This window comes from Leptonychotes weddellii, chromosome 1, assembly GCF_054177405.1.
Source record: "Leptonychotes weddellii isolate Sample4059 chromosome 1, ASM5417740v2, whole genome shotgun sequence".
NCBI lineage: Eukaryota > Metazoa > Chordata > Mammalia > Carnivora > Phocidae > Leptonychotes > Leptonychotes weddellii.
In genome coordinates, this window is record NC_138369.1 from 87,558,204 (window position 1) to 87,570,593 (window position 12,390).

Sequence of the window (12,390 nt, forward strand, 5' to 3'; positions counted from 1 at the left end):
TCAAGCAGCGAAAGTCAATTATCATATGGTTTCACTTATTTGTGGAACATAAGGAATAGCATGGAGGACATTAGGGAAGGAAGGGAAAAATGGGCAGGGGGAATTGGAGGGAGAGATGAACCATGAGAGACTATGGACCTGAGAAACAAACAGGGTTTTAGAGAGGGGGGGGGGGATTGGTTAGCCCGGTGATGGGTATTAAGGAGGGCACGTACTGCATGGAGTACTGGGTGTTATACGAAAACAATGGATCGTGGATCACTACATCAAAAACTAATGATGTATTGTATGGTGACTAACATAATATAATAAAATTAAAAACTAAAAAAAAAAAAGAAGAAGAATGCAAAAGAATCCATTTGACATCAAGGTGTAGAATTCATCTTACGCACGGAAGACTAGGTGGAGAGACCAGAAAACCATCATGAGCCAAGCTCTCCTGCTTCTTTACTTCTGTATATCAACTATGTCTTCTACCTTGTTCTTCTTTTCTCTTTATTTACTAATATGTTCTGCTTCCCAACTTTAATCTTGGACTAAAGATTCTTACAACTCTAAGTTTAGATATTACAATTCCAGCTCCACGGGACTTTTTCATGTAGTCCCTCCCTGAAAAGGATTCAGACAGGGCCTAGTTTGGATGTGAAGGGCAACCTCTTGTCCGGCAAACCCACTCTGGCCCTGGGGGTAGGGTTGTGTTGTTTACATGACTGCTAGAGGTGCAACCTGGGACCGTGGTACAGATAAGAGAAACAAGATGGGCTGATGGCTTGAAATGTGGAACTCAGAGGTAAAATATAAAACTTCAGGACTGATCTAGGCAATACCACAGTAGCATGACATGACATCAGAGATGAAATGACTATATTTCATTTTATAGGTTAGGAAACTGAGATATAGAGAAACTGAATGTCTTAAAATTTTGTAGTTTATTTTGTGACTGAATAATGATGGCAACACATTTCCTCTGAATCCCTCTATATCCCCCTGAAGGGTCTTCATGAAGAGTCTTCTCTTAACAAAATACTTCTCCCACCAAAATCTGAGAAAAGAATGACCATTAGACTCAATGTAAAGGAAGGCCAGAGAAAATACTATGAAAATTATTTTATGGTGAAATATTACTGCTAAGACTATTTGTCAGACACATGAAAACTTGCCTAACATAAACATAGAACAATTTCTAAATTATGTTAATATTTTAATTAGATCATTGTCTCTTCTCTGCTATAGGCATTGTAAATGAATAACCTAAGTAGAAACATCCAATTAATTTTCAAAAGATAAAGGTTAAAGTGGTTTTAACCAGTTATTATCTATACTACTTTTGAATTTGATTTTTAGTTTCTTTTTGCATTGTGTATGTATTCTGGCATTTGGGGCCTTGGTCCTGGAGGGACTTCCCCTCCCAGAGCTTAGTTAATTCTCAGAGATAACAAAGTACTACCCAGTGAATATGCCTTTAATATACAAATCAGTCAATGCAGAGCCCACCCCTTGACCCTCTCCTTTATCACATTCTTCCACACCAAGCTAATATTCCCCCTGCCTAATCATGCTGGGCCAGGTACTAGGTAACTAGGGACCACCCCCACAGTCCCCACTGAAATTAAGCAAAGTATCCAATCCTAAACTTGTTCAGCATACCAACCCTGCCTCAGCCATTCCTTCCTGCAAAACTCCAATAAAGGTTCAGGCCATGCTCTCCCACTCCTCTTCCTCCTCCCAACCATTCCTGGTCCTTCCCCATGTGAACCTGGCATTCCTTTTGTCTCTATGGATCTATGAGCCTGAACTTCTTCCTCCATGAGAATCATTTTCATGTCTGCTCTTGTACCATACCTGACTGGAATAAACCCCAAGTACATTTTAGAAAACTTAACCTTAAAATTTTGAAATGAAAAAACAGTAAAATTAAAGTACTCAATAATGATGGACATTGGTCTGAAAAATATTATTTTCCTAGCTTATAATTGCAAAACTCTCAAACACATTTATAAAAAATCTATCTGTTCAGTTTTTTAGGACCTCTAGAAAAGAAATTGCACCAACACCTTTCAATATGTTGAAGTCTACTGACCTCTCTTTCAGACAGTGTGCTTTTATAGTTAACCTAAATCCCTCAATCTTCTACTTGTTCTTTTTTTTTAAATTTTATCATATTATGTTAATCACCATACATTACATTACATTACACGTTCCATGATTCATTGTTTGAATATAACACCCAGTGCTCCAGGCTAAGCCATCCCCCCACCCCACCCCCAGTTTAATTGTCTCCTTAAGGCCAGAAGGAGTCTGTTTTCACTGTAAGTTCTCTGACGGTAAGAAAAAAAAAAAAATCAGTTCTTCCCCTCCCCCATTTCTTTTGCTCTCCTGAGGGGCTAGTTTGAGGCTTGTGTTTTAGGGAGACTGAGTTCCTAGATGTTGTTAAAAAAATCCAGCTACCCTTTCAAACAAATCATCTGAGAGACCTTTACTTTAATTACATAATGGTCAGCATTCCGCCTGGAAACCGTGACAGGGAAACAGCTGTTCTGTGTTCCTAAGACCTGAACACATCAGAGTCACGTCAACAGGATTCTCACTCATGTCTTTACTTGTAATAAAGCTACAACACAATTCACATTAAAGATGAAGAGAAAGAAAGACTTACACAGATCAGGACAGATTTTTCTGCCCTAGCAAAATAATATTTGATCTATAAGATGTGCTTTGAGCACCCATTTGATTATGTGGTATTCCACTTGTACATTTTGAGAATTTTTTTAATATTCACTTTAAATAAAGGGAACATTTAAACTTACTTTCAGTTATTTTTAAATTAAAATGTTATTTAGATATATTTAGGAAATACTGTAGTCATTTTTCTAAGCTGAAATCTTCCTGAGAATGCATGTAAAATTACTTTGGTAATTCTAAAACCAAGCCATGGGTCCCATCCTCATAGAGAACCCAGTCCAGTAAGTAATATGGTAAGGGATGTGCAGCATGCTGTAACAGCACACAGTAGTGGCACTTAACCCAATGAGGGGGGATGGAGGGGAGGCCAAAGAAGACTACTAAGAAATGACATTAAATCTGAGGTCCGAAGGTTAAATAGCTGTTGGTATGGGGATGAGAAAGTAGAGAGTGATATAAAATTATAAGGCATGGGGAAAGGCCCAGAAGCAAGAGGGAATGTACGGTAGATAATTGTATTAATAATCCCAATTTTTCAAGCCTCTCTGTAACCACACCCTTTGATAGTGCCCTACCATACTGAGCCTGAACTTGGACATGTGACTTGCTTTGGCCAATGGGATACCAACAAACTCGATGAAAGCAAAAAAAAAAAGCAAGTGTGTATTTTTGCTTCCTCTCTTGAATCTCTATCATCACCCAGCTATCCTGCTGGAGGATGAAACATGTGGAGAAAGTCAAGGGCATCCTAAATGAGCCAGCAGCATGGAACCTGTTAGACTTGTCAGTGAATCCCAACCCAAACCAGAACCATTCAGCCCAGTCAGCTGATACTCAGCACTGCCCAACCGGCTGGTTGGCAGAACTCATATGGGAGAACTAATAAGTGGACGTTTTCCTTAACCACTAAGTTTTGGATAGTTTGTTATATGAATTATTAAGGCAAAAAAATTTATTAAGCAATAGGTAAAAGATAGAAAAGATGACAAAAACTGACAGGCAAAAAAATATATAAAAGCATGTCATTATCTCAATGTGTTTTCTTAAATTTCTGCAGAGACTGAATCTTCTTTCAGGTGGTAATTGCAATTATGACACCTCTTTGGTGATGTGTTTCCTTGTGTCCTTTTATTTTGTTTTTGTTTTATTTGTTTACATGTATTTGCCCTTTCCCCATTTATTGAAACTTAAGTAGTTCTCTTGAAAATCTTGCTAAAGCAGACTGAGTACATACAGCTACTACCTTGGCTCCACACTCTAGAGCTATCTTCCTCTGGCTTTTCTACCATGTATATAACCTTTGGGAGCAACATTTTATAGCTTAGTACCTTCCCTTATTCCTCAAGTTTGATTCTCTTCTATGCTCCCTTGATTTTATCTTCCAGTAAGAAATCTATACCTTCCAGTAAGGAACACACTCCCTACCTATTCCCTTGGCTCCACAAAGCCCATTTGGCCAAGCCACCTTTCAGACTCCACTCACCCTGCGAGGCCCCATCCCTTGCCAGGTGAGGAGACTGGGCAGTATAACTCCTGGGATTCTGTATACATAAGTTATTGATTTTTATTTTTGGCAAATAGTTTCCTCAATCATTTTTAATAATATCTTAATTTGGTTTGTATTTACATTGTTGGGGGGGAAATCATATTTTAATCAATCTCCTCTGAGTTGTTTTTCAAGTTTTAAAGCTTAGAAGGCCCTCTGTTAATAGATTGCACTATTCACTATTCACAGAAAAGTAAATTCTTAATTTTAAAATAACTTTTGGCCCAGTAATACTGCTGCTAGTAATTTGGTGTTTGCATGCATTGGCTAAAGTAATCTGGAAACAATCTAAATGTTCATTTTTAAATCAGTACTTAAATAGATTAGGTTGTATGTAATATAAGTATCGTTATTTACTGTTATGGAAATACCACTATCATATCAGAATTACAGAGAGCATGCATACTATGATTATATGCATATAAAAATTACAAATTATATGTAACTATTATTCATGTAATGTATAATTACATTTTATACATATGCTGTTACATGCATATTTTTTTTCGAGAACTTCAGAAAAAGAATAGCAGCAACAGTTACCTTTGGAGAAAGAAATTTGTGAGGGATAAAAATGGGAAAGGGAGGGTGGTTTTTATCATTTTATACTGTCTTGTGAAGACTGAATTACTTGTTAAATACTTGTGATATTTTATTTTTGTATTACATTTTTAGAAGTCTTCCTATTATGCAAATATTTTATATTTATTTGTTTTCCAGGTTATTTATATAGCTTGATTTCTAAAGTTTCAGTCTAAAATCTTATATTCACATTTACCAAGTAGAAAATAAAAAAAAAATTTTTCCTCAGAAAGAATATCGAAACATTGTCAGAGGCATAGAGCTCCATCTACGATATATTTAAGAATGTCTTCCCGAAAAAGAAGAGACAAATGGCAAAGAAATACTATCAAAAGTAAATGGAGGGAGGTACAGGATTCTGGGAAGGTAAAAGAATAGGAAGCACTAAGAATCTGTCTCCCCCTGGACAACAACTGCACTGGCAAAATCTGTCTGATGTAACTATTTTGGAAATTTGGAGTTTACTGAAGGCTAGCAACTTCCAGGGAAAGGCTTGGGTAGCAAATTTTAGTCAATTTAATCTCAGCACAGAAGCAGCTTCCCAGCCCCTTTTTCTCCAGCCTTGTGGTAGATAGCCACACAGTTATTCCCGGAGCAGCTTGCACACAACTTGAGGGAGCCAAAGTGGACAAAAAGCACCCAGTCCTCCAAATAACAGGGATGTGGTCTCTGACTGATGGTCCTGATGACAAAGGTGCAACAAGATGGACAGTCATTGTTGCACACACACTCTTCACCCTCCAGTTGAAGTGACTTCTGGAAATTTTAAGGGCTGGCATCCTTTCCCCCCCCCCCCTTTGTTTTTCTTTTTCCCCTTTTGAAAATGGGACATTAAAAACTAGGACATTCAAGAGCAACTGCAAATATGGAGAAAATTAGAAAGTGATTGTGCATGCCCAGGGAAAGGCTCAGGCTCAGAAAAGATTTGAGAAACCTTAAGTTTATGCCTCAGCTGACCCTTGGCACAGAGGCAACCTATATATTTACAAAAATAATATCCCAAAATCTCATCATCAGAAAAATGAAAATCAAAACCACAATGAGTTATCACTTCACACCAGTCAGACGAGCTAATATTAAAAAGACAAGAAATAGCAAGTGTTGATGAGGATGTGGAGAAGAAAACACAAATGCACCATTGGTGGGTATGTAAATTAGTGCAAACAGTATGGAAAAGAGTATGGAGTTCCTCAAAAAATTAAAAACAGAAATACCATATGATCCAGTGATTCCACTATTGGATATTTACCCAAAGAAAATAAAAACACTAAATTGAAAAGATATATGCACCCTTATATTTATTGCAACATTACTTACAATAGCCAAATATGGAAGCAACTCAAGTTTCCTTTGATACATAAATGGATAAAGAAGATGTGTCATACGAATATATATAATAGAATATTACTCGGGGCGCCTGGGTGGCTCAGTTGGTTAGGCGACTGCCTTCGGCTCAGGTCATGATCCTGGAGTCCCAGGATCGAGTCCCGCATCGGGCTCCTTGCTCAGCGAGGAGTCTGCTTCTCCCTCTGACCCTCCCCCCACCCATGCTCTCTCTCTCAAATAAATAAAAAATTTAAAAAAAAAAAAAGAATATTACTCAGCCATAAAAAAGAATGAGATCTTGCCATTTTTCACCCACAACATGGGTGGACTTAGAGAGTATTATGCTAAGTTAAATAAGTCAGACAGTGAAAAACAAATACTATGTGATTCCACTTATATGTAAAATCTTAAAAAAAAAATAATGAACAAGAAACTAGACTCTTAAATATAGAGAACTGGTGGTTGCTAGAGGTGAGGTGGGTAGGGGAATGGACAAAATAGATAAAGGGGATTAAGGGATATAAATTTCCAATTATAAAATACAGAGATGAAAAATACATCATAGGGATTTTAGTCAATAATAGGGTAATGATGTATGGTGACTACACTTATCGTGGTGAGCACTGAGTAATGTATACAATTGTTGAATCAAGAAGTTATACACCTGAAACTAATATAACATATGTTAATTATATATCAGGAAGGAAGGAAGGAAGGAAGGAAGGAAGGAAGGAAGGAAGGAAGGAAGGAAATCACCAAGGACCAGAAGTAAAAACTGTTAAAATTAAACAAAACAAAACAAAAATCTTGGGAAGGGGGAGAATCTGATTGTGAGAACCACCACATTATTAGATTCAAATGTCTAGTTTTCAACAAAAAATCACAAGGCATGCAAAGAAATAAGAAAGTTGGCCGTTTCGAAGGAAAATCCATCAACCAATCAATCAACAAAAACTTCCTGAAAAAGATCTGATGGTAGATCTACTAAATAAAGACTTTTCAAAAACTACCTTAAAGATGTTCAAAGAACTAAAAGAAGATGTGGAGAAAGGGAAAAAAAAATCATGTGGGAAAAAATGGGAAATCGAAAAGAGATAGAAAATTTAAAAAGAAACCAAAACTAATTCTAGAGCTGAAAAGTACATTAACTGAAATGAAAAATTCACCAGAGGGATTCAGAGGCAGGTTGCACAAGCAGAAGGAAGAATCAGTAAACTTGAAGATAGGACAATGGAAATTTAGCAAGTCAGAATAGAAAGAAAAAGGTTTAAAAACCAACATATGTACTGTGGGAGTCCTGGAAGGAGGAAAGAGAGATAGAGAGCAAGAACAAGAGCAAGAGTGAGAGCAAGTGAAGGAGGGGGATGAGAGAATATTTGAAAAATAATGGCTGAAACTTGCCAAATTTGATGAAAGGCATAAATATAAACATCTAGGAAGATCAAGGAATTCCAAATAAGATGAACTCAGAGACCCACAACAAGATACATTTAATCAATCTTTCAAAAAACAAAGGATCTTGAAGCAGGGAGAGAAGCAACTTATCACATACAAGGACTCCTCAAGGAATCCAGTAAGAGCATCATCAGATTTCTCATCAGAAACTTTGGAGGCTAGTAGACATGCACCAATATGTTCAAAGCACTAAAAGAAAAACTCTCAACCAAGAATCCTACATCTGGCAAAACTGTCCTTCCTAAGTGTGAGAGAAATTATCAGATAAACAAAATCTGAGGGATTTATTACCACTAAGCCTTCCCTGTCGGTAATTCCCAAGGGAGTCCTGCAGGTTGAAATGAAAGGACACTAGACAGTAACTTGTAACTATATGAAGAAATAAAGATCTCAAGAAAAGTGAATTCATGGGCAATTACAAAAGCTAGTATTACTGTAACAACAGTTCATAACTGTTATTTTTTATTTCTACATAACATGAGAGACTAATGCAATTAAAAGAATTAATAGTATATGCTCAGGGGCATACTATATATAAAGATGTAATTTTGTGCATCAACAACTGAAAGGCAGGGGGCAAAGCTGTAAGGCAGCAGAATTTCTGTATGTTTTTGAACTTAATCTGTTATAAATTCAATTAAGAGAGTTATAATTTTAGATTGTTAAATGTAATCCCCCTAGTAGTCACAAAGAAAATATCTATAGGATATACACAAAAGGAAATGAGAAAGGAATTTAAATGTTTCACTAAAATAAACACAAAGCAGGACAGTAATGCAGACTATAAGAGACAAAAAAAAGCTATAAGGCATATATAAAACAAATAGCAAAATGACAGAAGTCCCTGCTTATCAGTAATTACTATAAATGTAAATGAATTAAACTCTTCAATGAAAAAAGGAAGACTAGCAGAATTGATAAGAAGAATGATCCAAATATATGCTACCTATAAGGGATTCACTTTAGGTGCAAATAGATTGAAAGTGAAAGATAAAAATAGATATTTCAGGCAAATAGTAATCAAAAGAAAGCAGGTGTGGCTATACTAATATTAGATAAAATATTCTTTAAATAAAATATATTATGAGACAAAGAAGGATATTATATATTAATAAAAGATGCAATACAGAAAAAATATAACAATTATAAACATTTACACACCTACTAACAGACCATCAAAATACATGAAGCAAAAACTGACAGAACTGAAGGGAAAATAGACAATTCTACAATAATAGTTGGAAATTTCGAATGTGTCACTCTCAATAATGGATAGAACAATGAAACTGAAGGTAAGTAAGGAAATAAAGGACTTAAACAACACAATAAACCAACTATATCTAACAAATCTACACAGAACATTCTACCCAATAACATCATACATATTCTTCTTAAATGCACATGGGAGACATTTTGCAGGATAAACCATATGTTAGCCAACAAATTAAGTCTCAATATATTTTAAAAGACAGATATCATACAAAGTATCTTCTCTGACCTACAAATAGATCAAGTTAGGAAAACTAGAAAATTCACAAATTTGTGTAAATTAAATAACATACACAAACAACCAATGGATCAATGAAGAAATCACAAAGGAAATTAGAACATACCAACAAATGAAAACAAAAACACAACTTATGGAATTCAGCAAAAGCAGTACTAAGGAGGAAATTTATAGCTATTTATTTATTGCTTATGTTAAAAAACAAGAAAGATCTCACATCAACAACCTAACTTCACAACTTAAGGAATTAGAAAAAGAAGAGAAACTAAACCCAAAGCTATCAGAAGGAAAGAAATAATAAAGATTAGAGCATGAATAAATGAAATACAAAATAGAAAAATAACAGAGAAAATCAATGAAACCAAAAGTTATCTTTTGAAAAGATCAACAAAATAGACAAAACTTTAGCTGGGTTAACTAAGAAAAAATAAAGAAGATTCAAATTACTAAAACAGAAATGAAAGTGAGGACATTACTATTGATTCTACAGAATTGAAAATAATTATAACATAGTACTATGAACAATAGTATGTCAACAAATTGGATAACCTAGATGAAATAGACAAATTTCTAGAAACACAAAACTAACAAGATTAAAACATGCAGAAATGGGAAATCTGAATAGACAAATAATGAATAAAATACTTAGGAATTAACCAAGGAGATAAAAATCTTACACAATGAAAACTACAAAATACTGTTGAAAGAAATTAACAAAGACATAAATAAATGGAAATACATCCCATGTCCATGGATTAGAAGACATAATATTGCTAAGATTCAGTGCTACACAAAGTGATGTACAGATTCAATGCAATCTCTATCAAAACCCCAATGACAATTTTTAAAGAAATAGAAATCCAAAATTCATGTGGAATATCGAGAAACCCTGAATAGCCCAAACACTCTTAAAATGTAAGAACATCCCAGAGGACTCACTCTTCCTGATTTCAAAGTAACAGTAAACTTTACTTACTACAAAGCTACCATAATCAAGACTGTATAGTATTGGAATAAAACTAGACATATAGAACAATGGAACAGAAAAGAGAGTGCAGAAAAAACCTTCACATATATGGTCAAGTGATTTTTAACAAGGGTGTCGAGACCATTTAATGGGGAAAGGACAGTCTTTTCAACACATGATGGTAGGAAAACTGGATATCCATATGCAGAAGAATGAACTTGAACACTTACCTAATATCATACACAAAAATTAACTCAAAATGTATCAAAGACCTAAATGTAAGACCCAAAACCCTAAAATTTTTAAAGGAAAATATATTACAAAAAAACTTATGGCATTGGATTTGCCAACATTTTTTTGTATATGGCACCAATGACAAAAGAAATAACAAAAATAAGAATTAACAAAAGATAGACATATCAGATTTCATGAAAATTTTATTTTACTTCATTTTATTTTAGATTTCATTTATTTATTTGAGAGAGAGAGCACGAGCAATGGGAGAGGCAGAGGGAGAGCAAGAAGCAGACTCCCCACTGAGCACGGATCCTGATGTGGGGCTCAACAGTAGGACCCTGGGATCATGACCTGAGCTAAAGGCAGATGCTTAATCAACTGAACCACCCAAGAGCCCCAGATTTCATGAAAATTTTAAAACTTCGTGCCTCAAAAGGCACTACCAACACAGTAAAAAGGCAATCCACAGAATAGGATAAAATACTTGCATATCATGTATCTGCTAAGAGATTAATATCCAGAATATATAGAGAATTCCTGAAATTAAAAAAAAAAAAAAACAATTTAAAAATGAACAAAAACCTTGTATAGACATTCTCCAAAGAAGATATACAAATAGTCAATAAGTACATGAAAAGATGCTCATCATTAATCATAAGGGAAATGCACATCAAAAGTACAATGAGACACCATCTCACACCCATGAGGATAGCTACCATCAAAAAATCAAAAGCTAACAAGTACTAGTGAAGATGTGGAGTAACTGGATCTCTTGTTCTCTGTTGATGGGAATGTAAAATGGTTCAGCTGAGTGGAAAACAATAGGGCGATTCCTCAAAAAATTAAGAATAGAATTTCCATATGATCTAGCAATTCCACTTCTGGATATATACCCAAAAACTCTGAAAGTGGGGTCTGAAAGAGATATTTATACATCCACATTCATAGCACCATTATTCATAATAACTAAAATGTGGAAGCAACCAAATATCCATCGACAGCTGAATAAACAAAATGTGTATATATATATAATGGAATATTGTTCAGACTTAAAAAGGAAGGGCATTCTGACATACCCTACAACATGGATGACCCTTCGGGGCATTACACTAGGTGAAACAAATCAGCGACAAAAAGACAAATACTATGTAATTCTGCTTATATGAGGTAATGAAAGCAGTTAAAATCATAGAGAGAGAAAGTAGAATGGTGGCTGTCAGGGGCTGAGAGGAATAGTGAATGGGGAGTTATTGTTTAACGGGTATAGATTTTCAGTTTTACAAGATGTAAAAGTTCTGCAGATGGGTGGTAGTTATGGTTGTATAACATTATGAATGCGTTTAATACCACGGAACTGTACACTTAAAAATGGTTAAAATGGTAAATTTTATATTTTGTGTACTTTACTACAATTTTTAAAAACTAAAAAAAAATACAAAATGATAAGGTTTAGGTTATGTGAGTACAAAACTCTGCAATTGTACACCTAAGATTTGTACGTCACTGTTACACTGTTAAACAAATTTTACCTCAGAAGAAGAAACTACATCAAAGACTGAACTCTAATTAATGATATGCATGCTGAATTATTCAGAGAGAAGCATACTAATATCTGCAGTTACTGTGAAATGAATTTAAAAAGTAAGGTGTATGGATGAATGGATAGTGGGATGCATTGATGCACAGATACGTGAGAAAGCAAGTGCACTGTAGAGTACAAAGTCAACAGTAAAATCTAGGCTTTGGGGGTATGGGTGTTTACTGGAAAATTCTTTCAACTTTGTTATATGTTTAGAATTTTTATTAAAAATTTAGGGAAAAAAGGAATTTAAAATAACAAATGGAGTCATTCAAACATATTTGCAATTTGGGGCCATTTAGTTTAGGAGTAAATAATCCTTCACATTTTAATAGTTCCTGAAGCTCTGTTTATAACAGAATATACTCATCAATTTCATAATCATGAGCCATTTTATAATGATGTGTGTAAAGTGCTCTCTATTTAAGAAGTCATAAAAGAGCACAATATATTTCTGGAATACTGTTATCCATAATAAAAATTAAAGTGTTGGTCCTCTAAATAGAAAG